This window comes from Podarcis melisellensis (genome assembly GCF_964234715.1).
Source record: "Podarcis melisellensis genome assembly, chromosome: 7".
NCBI classification, from domain to species: Eukaryota; Metazoa; Chordata; class Lepidosauria; order Squamata; family Lacertidae; genus Podarcis; species Podarcis melisellensis.
In genome coordinates this window covers 47,523,109-47,537,979 of record NC_138539.1, presented here as the reverse complement: position 1 = coordinate 47,537,979, position 14,871 = coordinate 47,523,109, and the positions used below count along the sequence as shown (strand labels likewise).

The 14,871-nt window shown below is 42.1% G+C and overlaps 1 long non-coding RNA gene across 2 annotated transcripts; it reads left to right on the top strand.

The window, feature by feature from the left end:
- The first annotated feature begins 2,272 nt into the window (after positions 1 to 2,272).
- On the top strand, positions 2,273 to 14,646 carry LOC309374349. 2 transcript variants are annotated; one of them, XR_014170542.1, is made up of 3 exons: positions 2,273 to 2,718; positions 4,872 to 4,926; positions 14,213 to 14,646. It is a non-coding gene; the product is annotated as an uncharacterized lncRNA (long non-coding RNA). The 2 variants fall into 2 exon arrangements; XR_014170543.1 differs by having other exon boundaries at positions 2,273 to 2,833.
- Positions 14,647 to 14,871: the final 225 nt, after the last annotated feature.

Sequence of the window (14,871 nt, the reverse complement as noted above, 5' to 3'; positions counted from 1 at the left end):
CTTGGTCAAATCAATTCACTGCTGTGTTTCATGGCTTTCATTGAATCTTCTCCCACACTTCATCTGGTGTGCTAAGCTGCACTTCTAAGCACACTTTGGAGGGAGTGAGGCTATGTACACATTGCCAGATCAAAACGCAGCTAAGTTGTTCCTTTTATGAATTCAAACTGAAACTGGTTTGGGGAGAAGCATATCTAAACTTGCAATTTCATAAGGAATGGCAGGATAGATGTAGGATAGATACAGTTTGTGACTAATGATCATTTGCACTCAGGATGGTGTTATGGAAAAATTCTGGGTGAAGGTTTACTCTGCTGCCCAGCTTGTCAGGGTGCCACTCCCCGCGGGTCTCTCCTGGTCAGCAAAAGAAGGAATCTCCAGCCAAGTTAAAGAAGCAAACAGCGGTCAGTAGACCTGATCTTTATTTGTTGCAACAAGGTTCAAACACACAAAGAGTAGGAACCCCAAGCATGGGGCTGCATGGACTTTTAAGACCTTACCCCCTTCCCATAATACATTTCCAGATACATCATTGATATATCACCAACGTGTCACTAAGAAGGAGGGAATTTTGCACAGTAACATCAGTCCATCATTCATCCCTGTTATCAGATTCAGTTCCCTGACACCTTCTAAGTACCCACCACCAAGAGAACAATAAAACTATTTACACCTATCCTTGCCCTCTGGGCTTTGTGAACACCTGGCTTCAGCAAACTCTATCTGGTCCATTCTTATCTTTTTCCCTCTCCTTGGGGAGGAGTGAGGTGTTCCTGACTCTATGCATCAGGGATTATGGAGGCAGGGGAAGCCCTGGATCCCCCTCTTCCAGAGGAGACATTAGCCATTGGAACCAAGGAAATGGGTCAAACCATTGAATTTTGGTGATTATTTGATTCTATATTGGATAGTCAGGGGAAACAGTGCAATACATGGTATCCACTTATTGCTATGGTTTTCTTTTCTGAGCTTCTTTGCTGTTGTGTGTGTATGGTGCCTGTGTCAATGGTCATTGTCCTGGCCTTAGTTAGAGGCTGTGGTGGGGTCTTGGGATTTTGGGGGAATTATTTAACTGCCCCCTGTTCCTGGTTTTAACAATGGTATTGGGGCAGCCACACAACTTCCTGCTTTTGTTATTTTTTGTGCTTGCAAAGGTTTAGGTGTAGTCACACTGCTTCATTCCAATCAGTTTAAATTCCATAATTCCCTGCTGAAATCCTGTAAACTGTTATACAGGCAATCATCATTTTGTGCAGGGGGTTCTGTCCCAGACCCCCACACACATCGGCAGATCATGCTTAAGCCCGCTCCACCCCTGCTCTGCTCTGCCCTGCCCAGACCCATTCCACCCCTTTTCATGACATGGCTATTGGGGGCCACTTCTGGGTTCAGCACCTTGTGCATGATCGCATGTCATTCAGCTGCACATAAATTGGTTGTTGTATGTGCTACAGACATTATGACTTATTTTTGTCCCAGGTTTGCTGCCTATTGCCCCTCTGGGCACCAATAATGTGATAGCATTGGGGAAGAACCACAGAAAAAATCATAACGCAGAATAAAGCTGCCACTAATTGTGCCAAGGACATCTTGCAGAATATACCCAGAATAAAATGGTAGTCTGGAGGGGATCACAGTATCTTCTAGCAGCTGCTATGCCCAAGTTCAGGCCCTTCAGTCTGCACCACAGCTGAGGTTGATTCAGCTTTGGGCAAGATCCCCTTACTAAGAACTGAGCAGCTCCTCAATTCTAACCATTTCAAAGCATATGACAGTAGCACTGGCAGTAACATCTACTATGATAGCAGTGTGGGGAGTACAATCAACTGGAGGCAAATGAAGCTTGAATTTCTTTACAATCTCTGTGGGCTGTGGATAGGAGCTGCCAGATGCTCCTATCCTTACCTGCATACACCTGCAAGATTATGTCCATAGATGGAAAAGGAGCAATGGAAATACACACTTCCGCTTTTGTAGGAAGAACCCAAAGTCTCAAGCTGCAGATCCCAAATAGATTAAGCGGCTTAGTTTAAATTGATGTGTCTACTCAATTTTCTTCCCTTGTATATTAATATATTGCTAATAAATGTGGTGACTTAGAGTTTCATAAGTATATCTGTTTGAATAATTCATCACGACCATTATTACTATTATCATTTTGGAAAGGAAGCTAAGAGGTCAATTTCATATCTGTGTGGTTTTAAAAGTATTAAAAATACATAAGAAGCCTTTATTTGTCTTGTCAGATGGAGGGATGAACTACATGACTTTTCCTCGTACTCATATATCCTGAGATTATGCTTGCAAACTCTGCCGAGAGAGGTGCTTCTGTGCTAAATAAAACTCGTCATGTCCTGTCTCTGAAACCCAGAAAAAGGCTGCTGACTGGAACCTGTAGATGAGTCTTCAGCAAGAGAGACTCCTCACAAGAAGATTACAGAATGCCCTGAAGACCAGGCCACAAGTAAAGGAGGGAAGAAAATGTCATAGAAACAGAAATGATAAATTGTTTCACCCAAATGGAACTGTGTGCAGAAAAGGAAAATGGATGACAGCAACAACCAGTGCTACAAACACGCATAAGCAAGACAACAAAACAGCTTTCTGTGCAAGTCAAGGTCCAGAGCTCCACTCTATAATCACTACAGAGCCCCATCAGTCAAAAGCACGTCTCTAGCCATCTTGACATCTGGTCACTGAAAGCAGTCTGGGTGGCAGGTAGGGAGCAAGAACGAAAGCGGGAAGGAATGGAGATATGCCAAAAGAGGGGTGCCTGGGTGATTAGGAATGAAGAAGAATGTAGCTGCTGACTGGAAAAGAAAAGGGCATGGAGGTGAGAAAAGAATGAATGCTATAAATACTAGACAGCTGTTTATAAAAAAAAAGGTGAAGCCATAAGAAAGTGTGTGTGTGTGTGTAGTAGCATCCTATATAGGAAGAAGGTGAACAAACATAAGAAGTACCAAAGTAGAAAAGTGGCATGGAATCTTAATTTAAGGGAAGGGAAGGGGAATTTTAAGAGTTAAAATGGACAGTTATTAATCTGATAAAAATGGTCATAATGGACTACAGGCTAAGCAAGAAACATAAGGGAGCAATTTGTAAAACTCTCATTCTGACTCTCTTGTCCCCTCACACTAACTATTGATGGTGAAAATACCTAATCACCTCTGTGTGGAAAAGGGAATGGAAAGTCTCATTTATGATCAAATCCTCAGGCATTGAGGCAATCCAAGCAGAGACCAAGGTCCATGCCATTTCCTTCTGGAGCCTGAACCAATTCCCTGCTTCCCAGAACTAGCACTAGGTGATTAACCCAGATACATGAGAACTATATACTGTAATTCCTAGAGAACGACAATGTCTACATCGGGGGGGGGGGGGCAAAACAGCTTCAAAAGAAAAGATGCAAAGAACGGTACCACTAGCAGCATAAACCATGGCTGGCTTGGTGTGCTTGGCAAAACTGGGCAATTGGACAAATACCCCCCCCCCCCCGTTAAGCTACTGACAGTGAGATCTACTGACAAATGATGCCCATGTCTGGAGATAATATGCAACCAATGTTCAGGCAGTACTGTAGTTTGTTTCCCCGTCAAGCACTCTTAAATATTAACTGAATATGTTGACTAGTTTGACAGCATAATCTTTTTAGCAATTCCTATAGCACAAAGCCATGGTTATGAGTGAGTTATTAATAGCAAATGATGTTCAGCTAAAAGGCTTTATTTTGCAAAGGTGAGTGGAATGATGACTCTTTTCATTGTGAAATGCCCTAGCTGAATCTAATGCTAATGCTTAATGTGAGAAGCTGATCATGTTCTAAGTCTTTAGTGAATTAGTGCCACTTCTACCCTTTAGGATTGTAAAATATCTGTGGTGATGCTTCAATTTCCCCATATTGAGCTTCCTCAAACAAACAGTGCCCGACTCTGGACAGTGTTCATTATCTGAGGTTCAGTGCCATTTTGAGGGTTCATTCTTTATACTTGAGCTGCTTCAGGGTTACTGATAATGTCCCTCAACAATCATTTGGGACAGGATTCAACTAACTCACTCCATCAGCTGAAGCCCTATGTAAGGACTTCTGCTTGTGTGGTGGAGCTTTCCCCCTTTCTCTCTCCCCCCCCATGCCCTCTGCATCCACAAAATTGATTTGGTTTGTGTGTCAAGAGAATAATAATAATAATAATAATAATAATAATAATAATAATAATAATAATTTATTATTTATACCCCATCCATCTGGCTGGGTTTCCCCAGCCACTCTGGGCGGCTTCCAACAGAATATTACAATACAATAATCTATTAAACATATATAGAACCCCTAGAATAGCACCTGGCAGGAGGGCAAGAGGAATTATTCCATCTGGCAAGCTGCAACAGAACACTGAATTTCACCTTTGGTATTTTTCGGTTTGTTTTTTCTTCCATTGGGACCAGGACTTTTAAAACATTTTAAGATTGTGCTTCTAATCATTTCCTACAATGAGGCTACTGGAATGCTCATGTTACAATTTGCTTTGGGTTCCTGCATTTGCTTTACAGAAAAATGTGGACGGTTCTAGCTATAAAGACCATGACTTTAAGCTTATCAGGCACATATTTATCTGCCTGGATGAGGATTCTTGAAGAAATATTTGGAATGCTTATCTCAAAGCTCTGCCAATCCAAGACCTAACCAGCTGAAAGGCAGCATATGCTCTAGCAGTGGTGAATATGCCACCTTCAAATTCAGCTTTCAGGAAAATGTGTCAGTTCAGTGGAGGCAAAGTGTAGGTAGGATGAAAAGGGCCAGTGCTGTGTGTTAATAGTATTTTTAAAGGCACAGATTTATTTGCATATAATTGGTCTTTCACGATCGTTTTCAGGAAGATGTGACACTCCAGTGGAGACAGCATCCACGTAGGATGCAAAAGGCCAGTGGTGAGTGATAATAACTTCTCTTTTTTTAATATAAAGAGCTCAGCTGGATCAAAATCTCAAAAATAACACACTTTGGAGCTGTAGTAGGGAACTCTGTGCAGTTCTGTGAACTAGCCTTGTAGCAAAAGAAGACACCCTCATTATGTTCTATGTTCTGTAAAGCTGGCACCATCTGAAAAAAGGACGATAATCCTCCAGCAGGAATTGCAGGTGGCTGTGCTAGTTTACACAGACAGGGGACCCAATATATCTTCTGAAATAAGGTTTCCCCAAGTTTATTTTGTGAAGGGCAGGCAGTCTAATTCAGGAAAGGCTTATATGCACTACAAACTTATATCCATTTTATTGCATCCAGTCATCCTGGCTTCCCTATAATAGTTATGGGGAACTGCAGTGTGGTGAAAACTCTGTCATAGATACTCAGCTGCAATCCTTACGGTTCTCTGAGAAAAGGCAATTACTGGTAATTCCATTCCAGCAATGACTTACCGGTAGATACAACCAGTGCTATTTTTCTAGAAAAAGAGGTGCTGGAACTCACCCTTGTTCTCTTATACTGGCAATGGTGCCCACCTGAGAGGTGCTGAAACTGAGTTCTGGTGAGTTCCAGCTGGGGAAAAGCCCTAGATCCAACCCTTTCTGGCCTTGTATATACAGCAGCTTCCTGTGTTCCACAATGTCTACCCTTGTTCCTCTTGTGACCCTCTGTGGACTCAGCTATACAGCTAAAAATATAACATTTTAAGTGCATTTTAAAATCATTATACAAATGGGACACTAGATGGCGAGGATGAGCTTATGGAAGATTCAATATATTTTTCAAAATGTTTTTTAAGGAGCACTTTCACATGTGTCTAGTTTCCACCACAATAATCTTCTCATCATTCTGATGACTATAGGGACCAGCCTGAAAAAACTGAACAAGACTCCACTGATGTCTAGATTAAGGCATACCATAAGAAGTCTCTATGGAATCCAGCTATGACTAGCAGCAGTTTGGAGGGCTCCTAAGGTTCCTTGCACTGACATTTCTAGTCATTGTGAATCAAATCCTTAATACATATGGTTGCATATTTGTTAAGCTTTTGCAAGGGTGCCAATCCCTGTGACAGGAATGGGAAAACCAGTGATCCTGCAGATTTTGTTGAACTTCAGCTCCCATCATTCCTGGACATTAGCTGGAGCTAGTGGAAGTTGGAGTCCAGCAACATCTGGAGGTCGGCAGGTTCTCCGCTGTTGCCAAGCGGTTATCTGCTTTGAGTTCTTGTTTGGGAAGAATAGTGGGGCACCTCCAAACATTGTATTAAAGCATTCAAAGAGCTGCTCTTGCCACCCCCTCAGCTCTCGATCAACAAAAAATCTGATGTGAGCATAGCAGTATTCACATAGAGTTCTATGAAGTGTGGGCTGTGCAATGGATTCAAATAGACAGGAGAATTCCATGAATGCAAAAGAGCGCACAAGTGGAAACACACTCTTTTTCTGCTTTGTATTAAATGCTGCACTATACATAGCTGTGTTTGTTTTGTAACAATTGGGGAGAATTCATTGTTTATTGTTCCAGCAGGGGTAGAATTTCAAGTTTCCTTGGGTGGGGAGGAAGCAGGGGAAGATTTGCAGTGCAGTTCAAGGCCTGCTCTTGGAGATTTTCAAGAGCAAATATTAAAGAGCAGTACATTTAAAGAGCGTTTGACATGTTTACACCGTATACTGCCTTAGAACTACAGTGGTACCTCGAGTTAAGTACTTAATTCGTTCCGGAGGTCCGTACTTAACCTGAAACTGTTCTTAACCTGAAGCACCACTTTAGCTAATGGGGCCTCCTGCTGCTGCTGCGCTGCCGGAGCATGATTTCTGTTCTCATCCTGAAGCAAAGTTCTTAACCTGAAGCACTATTTCTGGGTTAGCGGAGTCTGTAAGCTGAAGTGTATGTAACCCGAGGTACCACTGTACACATGTAGGCTGCAGTCCTATGTAAACTTATCTGAGACTCAGTTCCACTGAAAACAGCAGGACATAGGATTTGGCTTACAGGTGTGTGTGTGTGAGAGAGAGAAAAACCACATGGTCTAAAACACGGGTGGGGAATCTTTTTCGCTCCATGAGCCAGATCCTTGTAGCCATGACATCATTATCAGACAATCTTGGAGATTTAAAAGTGAAGCACAGGGAGACTTGCAAATGCTTTCGAACTGCAAAAGTACTGTTTGAAGCAACTGCTCCCTTGTATTTAAATGTGAAGTGAGAAGGCTGTATCAAAGAGTGCTTTTGCAAAAGGCTTTGAGGCAGCCCCTGTTCACCCATTTAAGTTGTTTAAAGCAGGTCGTGCTTCTTTTTTAAGCAGGTGGGCATGGTGAGGGAAATGGCCTCATGGACCAAATTGGACAACTGATGGGACAAACTTGGACCTTAGACCATCAGTTCTCCACCCCTGGTCCAAAACATGGGGCTTCTCTAAATGGTACCCCTGTGATGCATCATTTAGCTCACTCTTCCTCCATCACTACTCTTGAAGTCCAGGTCTCCAGAACCTCCATACCCTTTTCTCCTGTTAGTTTTTGCCAATATGCACTAAACTCTTTTAAAAATGAACTTTGAAAGCAGTATAAATTATGCAAAATAAGCAAGTAATTGCCATTTTGCATAATTTATTCTGATTGTAGAATTTGGACTTCGTTCAGGGACAGGTTTTTTTCTTTCTTTCTGTAGAGGTGTATGCCTGGCACTACTAATGTGCTTCCCAGCGCTCATTGCTTGCTGAATAAATAATATTGTCAGACAAGTGAAATACCTTCCCTACTAAGAATTTCTAATGTGTCTCTCACTATAGTGCACAGACACCAGCGGAACTATCAGCAGTGCAGACATTACAGTTGCAGCTGTTGTTTTGTTCTATCATCTCACCTTTTAATAGCTTGCCTAAGGAAGGAGCGGGTGGTGCCACAGTTTGACTTTCATGCAAGCAAGCTATTTTGTTCAGCTCCTTATATGCACATAATAAGGCTGAAATATTCCTGTGTTTTTCTCTCACACACACTTTTCTTTTTTTAAAAAAATTGCAGCATAATCGGAAACATCACACACTGTCCATCATCCTGTTAAAGTAATCACTGCAATGCTTGTGTTGATAAGGCACAGTGATTTTGTTGTGTAGAAGCTTCATTGCAAGCAGAAGGACTGAAACTACAAAGGAGAGCAAGAACAAAAGACTCATATGATGTTTTCTTTAAAAATTTCAATAACATTATTATTAAGGAAAGACAGGCAGGAATTGCCTTGTAGATCAGACCAAAGTCCAGCTAGTCAATCGTTCTCTTTTCAGCAGTTGTTGTAGCAAACTTTCAGACAGCCCCTTAAGATAATAGAATTTTAGAGTTGTAAGGGCAGCCCTCTGCATTGCATAAAGATTTTGATTTTCCTCTACTTTTTGTTACCTGCGTCTGATAAACTCTGGCATACTGCCATGGAAAAGCAAGTTCCAATAATTTGAGACCAAAATACTGGCAAGGGACCAATTTGGAAATTATAATAAAATACATTTACACTTTCTAAGAAGTGGTGTGGGTGGGTCATTTTAGATCCTGGTGTTACTTCGTTCAAAATGTGGCAAACCAGGTCTGTTGCACTTGGGCAGCCCTTGCTTATTCTGTCCCAAAGTCCTGCTCTAACCACCGGAATGCATCCATCTTGTCCCCAGCAATTCCTTTTCATGTTGACTGTGTGTGTCTGTGTGTTTTGTGTGTGACCAATGCCCAAATATATTCCGAAGACCTCTTGGGGGCATATGAAACAGGGGAGCCAAAGGTAGTTCCTTATAAGTGCAGCTACAGCAGGATTTCCTGCTTGGCTCAATGTGATTCCTGAGAGACCCGATTGCCCTTTGCATTTGTAAAGAGAAAACATTGTAGCTGAGGTAGGAAGGGAAGGGAGGGGGAAGGAGCTGCTTCTGTGCCATTCTCCAGCGCAGGTTGCCAGCTTCATGACACAGAAGAATGATTCTCTTCATAATTTTTCCAAGGACTATGCTTACTTGGGGAGCAGGCAGCCCGAGAAGCGGTATTTCTGGAAAAGGGATTAGCACAATCAGTGGGGCATCTTGAAATGCACCAGGGGGGCTTAAACAGCAAACGCTCTGAAACAGAAGGTTTTTCTTCCTTCCTAGCAGAATTGCGTCGAGCATCACAACACTATTTTTTCTCCCAGAGAACCAGACTCCATCTGTTTCTGGAACAGCTTAATGTTCATAAAGTAACAAATTATGTTTCACAGCGTAGCTCTTTCACAAGTTAATGGGGCTAAGGAAAGATTTTATAAGATTCTCATGACTCCAGCGCAGACCCAGAGCACACAAAAGGAAGCAGACTGGAGATGCTATAAAGATGTAATTGTTTGGTTACAAGCTAACCTTCCCCAACCAGAAAACAACACAAAGAAATATACTCTACTCAGAAAGTGCTAAAGTAATAGAACCTCAAACATCAACAGAGTCCCTACATTCCTGCTCATGATTATTGCATCTGGATGCTGCAAAGGTCAAGGTAGTTCCATGTTGATGGGGGACTCATTTCTTCCAGGGTTGTCAGCTCATTCCTGCATCCTTATACTGTGTGTTGCTTTGGGACATATAAGGAAGTAGATAATCTCTTCAGGCTCTGTTCTGGCAACCTTGCATATTCCCCAAGAGGCACATTGGAAATCAAACAATAATAATCATGGGATAATGGAACATTCTTGGCTAGGCTCCATTCATGTAAGTCTGTGCCAGCTTTTGTTAACCTTGTACCATTCATGTGTTCTGGACTATAGCTCCCATCAGCTCTACCCAACTTAGTTGTTTTAGCTGGGGCTGACGGAAGTTTTTGTTCAGACTATCTGGAGGGTGCCAGGCTGTTGAAGGTTGAGCTACACAGAGGAAATTTGTTACAGGGAGCTGAAAGGGATTCAGGGCATTCTCCTGAGCTCTGAAGTTAGGGGACTAAAGGAGACTAACCATATTCTGTATCTTGTTATGATTCCCGCAGTTTAAGTTCCATAGGCTATGTACACATTAATGGCTCAAAACGCAGAGAGGTTTTCAATGCATTTCAAGCTGCATTTACATATTACTGAATACACTGGGAAGATCCCTTCACCTGACGCACATTACCTGTTTGGCTTCCCCGTGCTGTAATCCTTGCCCCAAACTCTTATTCATGAAGCTGTCATCTGCGCATGTGCAACAGCTGTCTCAAATGTACACACCTCAACTTCACTGCAAAGTGAATGTGGCTTATGTTTTCAGATTGGATGGAAGCTGATTTGAGGGAAACCACGTGAAACAGCAGTGTTTCTCAAGGAACTACAGGATAGATATGGATTGTGGCTAATGTCCTGTGTAAACAGCTTCAAACGCCAGCTGCAGGAGCATTCTGGAACTGAGTTAACAGCCTTAGTCTGAGCAAAATTTCACTGAGGGGAAATCATTAGACTGCTCCATTGTATTTTGCTGGCTTTTTGTTCTGCTGCAGGTTATAATTCTAGTATACAAAGAGTTGGCATAGAACAGAGAGCTTCAACAGGAACAAATTCAACAACAAATAACACCAGACTGAACCTTAAACAGGGCTGTAGCTCAAGCCAGGTAGTTAGCTCTGCTTCCCTGCCCCAGGAGAAGCTGCTCTGGTCAAAGGGGCTATGCTTATTTCAGTAGCTCTAGACCAGGCATGGCCGAACTTGGCCCTCCAGCAGTTTGGGGACTACAATTCCCATCATCCCTAGCTAACAGGACCAGTGGTCAGGGATGGTGGGAACTGTAGTCCCAAAATAGCTGGAAGGCCAAGTTTGGCCATGCCTGCCACACAACTTCCTCAGGTCAGAGAGATGCTGGGAGAATGGCCTCCATGTGTGCTGAAGCTTCCAGGGGAGTGGAGAACATTGTGTGCAGCATTGTGCTATAGCAAAGCAGGGCAGATCAGGATGGGGTCAAAAGGAGCAAGAGATGTAATCAGAAGTGGCTTACCAGGTGTGGCAGAATCACTATGCAAGCTAACTGCTGTTTATTGGGAGGGAGAAGGGTAAGGCAAGAGGAAGGTTGGTGCAAGCACTCTGGTAAGAGCTCAATATTGGTTAGTTAGTGTTTCCATGTGCTCTACCCCCAGCAAGCTCCTTCTTACCTTGCAGCCTGTTAATTCATCTTTGGATATTTTGCCTACTCTACAGAATTCACAGTAACCTTCTTTTTCTGCCAAAGGTTCTAGGAATTCTGCACTATGCCAGAACTTCATCCCAGTAGAGCTCCATCTCACCACTTGCCCTGAAAGGATTCTGTCTTTCTGAGCATCTCAATCAAATTTTCACAAAGGTTGAGGCTTTTTTGTGAATGTTCAGTTTGAGACCTCCATCACCATTCCATCTCCCTTTGCCCAGAATCCCCGGTGGGAAATTTCCTGGTGGAAATGGGATGTTTTTTGGTAGCCCCAATTGACAGTGGGAAAAAGCATCTGCAAGGCCTAAAAGATCCTTTGCTGCCTCTTCCCACACCTCAGGACCTTGGGGAAGGGGAATCAGTAGCTACTCATCTTGATCCTGTTCATGAGCATTCAAGCAGAAGCTATGTGAATGCTCATGAGGCCTCTAATACCAAGAACTTGACGGTAGATTTTGCAGTCTAATATCCTATCATCAGAAGTGGCTTTACCAAGAAGTGAAGTGATGTGAAGCCTTGGGAGGCAGATCATAGTGATACCATTTTGCAACCTCCAGCTCAGTTTGCTCTTTAAAAGGGGGGGGGGGAGAGAGAGAGAAAGAGAGAGAGAGAGAGAGAGAGAGAGAGAGAGAAAGAAAGAAAGAGAGAGAGAGAGAGAAGGAAGGAAGGAAGGAAGGAAGGAAGGAAGGAAGGATTTCTGAGGTTTGTTTCAGAGGTGAAAATATCTAAGGATAGCACTGGCCACATCTAGGGGATGCCTGATAGATGCTAGTTTTCTTGAAACCATGTAAGAAAGCACGAAACTCCCAAGGCAGTTTGTTCCACTGATGGGTTGCTTTTCTGATTAGCAGCATTTTCTGACTGTCTAATGGCTTTTGCTGATTTTTCTGTCTTAAGTTGTTAAGATGAGGACAGTTGCTGAACTCACATCACCGCCACCCGAATGGAGGCATCTGTGTACTGCATGTCACTGTAATGGCATGCAAATAGCATCTCATCTGTAGAAAAATTCTGAGTTTCCTATATGCTTTTGATATGGAGTTTGACTATTCTGAAAAAGCAGTACTTTTCCAAAGATCAGGAATGTAAATGCCCATCCTTTGCAGATAGCATATGTAGGATATCAGTGTACTTGTTCTACAACAGATCAAGCAGGCAGTGCAAGGCTTGCTGTGTTATTTGTAAGTAGGAACCAAGGAGAAAAGGAAACTGCGCATTTAAGGAGACATAATAAATCTGGCCGCTTGACTTGGCTTACCCTGATCTGATTTTCCTTTCAATTTACCACAGCTCCACATTTAAGCTAAAGAGAATGGTGACACCTGCTCTCAGCAGCTGCAACAACGGATTCTTCTCTGGACATTTTTCTTTTACTGTCCTGTGCTTATTTTCTGTGTGGCCTGTAAACACGCGTCAAACTTTCATTATTTCTACTATGAGAGAGATATTCTCTCAAACTGATGCACATTCTTCTTAAAATCACTGGGGGAGGTGGGGGAGGGTGAGGCATAGTCATATTTTGCTCTTGCAACAAAAACATCAATAATCTTGTGGCACCTTAAAGACTAACAGATGTATTGTTAAACGGCATCAAAATCTCCACAGCACTGTGAGATTTCAGGGGTTCCAGCTGTGCTTATCCAGGGTTTGTGTTTCCTTTGGAAATGAGGCACAGTGGATTGGTTCCAATATTTTCAAATTAATGATTATTTGGGTAAGGATAGACAAAAAAGGATTTTCTAAAGAAATATCAAAACTGGAAGAGAAATTAATAATTGCAAAAGGGAAATTTATATCCAACATGTATGACCTCCTTCTCAATTGGGAAGTGCAAGAAGAGGAGGTCAAAGCAGTTATGATTTGCTGGGCACAGGACATCAGGCATAACATACCTATGAGTGATTGGGAATGATTATGGAAAAAAGATATTAGATTCAGTCTATGTTATAATTTAAGAGAAAACGTACTAAAAATGCAATATAGGTGGTATTTACCCTGGTCAAATTGGCAAAGATATCTAAGAAGAACCCGAAAACCTGTTGGTGGTGTAAAGAAGGAATAGACACGTTTATCCACATGTGGTGGGAGCGCAAGAAAATTAGAGAATTCTGGGAGGTTATTTATAATGAAATTTTAAAAATGTTTACATTTTCATTCAACAAAAAACCTGAGTTTTTTTACTTGGTATTATGCTACGAGAAATTACAAAAACTGCCCAACCTATATTTATGTATGCGACCACTGCAGCAAAGTTGCTAATACAGCGGTACCTCGAGTTAAGTACTTAATTCGTTCCGGAGGTCCATACTTAACCTGAAACTGTTCTTAACCTGAAGCACCAATTTGGCTAATGGGGCCTCCTGCTGCTGCCGTGCCGCTGGAGCACGATTTCTGTTCTCATCCTGAAGCAAAGTTCTTAACCTGAAGCACTATTTCTGGGTTAGCGGAGTCTGTAACCTGAAGCGTATGTAACCTGAAGCGTATGTAACCCGAGGTACCACTGTAGCCCAAAATTGGAAAAGTAACAATATTCCCACGAAAACTGACTGCTTAAAAAAATGATTGAATACTCACAGCTCGCGAAATTATCTGGGAGATTAAGAGGAAACACCACACAAAGAGTTAACAAGGATTGGTCAATATTTAATGATTATCTCAAAACCTATATAGAAAACACAAATCTTCTGACAGAAGTATAAATAAACATAATAAATAGAGAAGTTAGACAAGAGAAAGAGAAAAGTTAGACGAGAGAAAGGAAGTAATTATCATAAAGGAGAAACTTAATAAGCAATATGAAATGCACATAGATTAAAGATTGACAAAATTACACAATGAGACTGGTTAGAAGTCAATAACCACAGTATGTCAGTGTCTTTGTTGGTAGGTAGATGGAAGTGGTGATGAAGGTGATGTATGTTTTGTATGTAATATATGTAATGTAATGTCAAGTGTGTATAGTTTTTGTAATGTATTGATATTTATGTGGAGCCTGTGGAGCCTTCATGATATAGGGTTTATTTACACACATATATGACATGAGCGTACTGTGGAGGAGTTCAAAGCATTACACTCCAAGAGGATCTCTTGCTTCTCCCATAGGTGTGGCAGCATTGAATGAAAAACAAAAATCAGCAATTCTCTTGAGTCCTTTTTGCTGTCTCCAAGCAGTCAGCCTGCCTTGAAATGTGACCCTGCCTCCTGCCTGTCACTGCTAGCAGACTTAAAGGATTTTCCTCAAGTCGACGTCCTGCAAAACCCCACCCTTCTAGCCTTTTGGCTTACTAACTAGAAACCAAGGCTCAGGGAAGGGCTTCACCCATTTGGCTGCCTGGCATGGAATCTCCTGAGGGCCCATCTGCCTATCCTTTTTTAATTAATGTCTTGGCTATTCTCAGGCTTTGTTCCCCTAATAACCTACACTCCACGAGCTTTGCTAGGCTGGCTTGGCTTGTATTTTTAACATAAGCTGAATCCAAGGATTGGGTGTTTGGCACAGTTTAACTTCTCAAACCTTGATTAATTCTAACTTTATTGGACCCAGGACCCACAAACTCAAAGCTGTATTATTGCAAAAACGTTCATGGACTACGGTCCACTGAATCAGATGCCTGAAGTCTTATCCTGAGCTACAGGTACAACTATGCATGTTTTGGCAGGGAATGTAAGCATCACCTGTGGCCACTTCGCAATATACTTTGTAGATATTGTCATGCTCATCCATTCTGGTTTGGGTTGTATGGCTATGAATACACTCATGA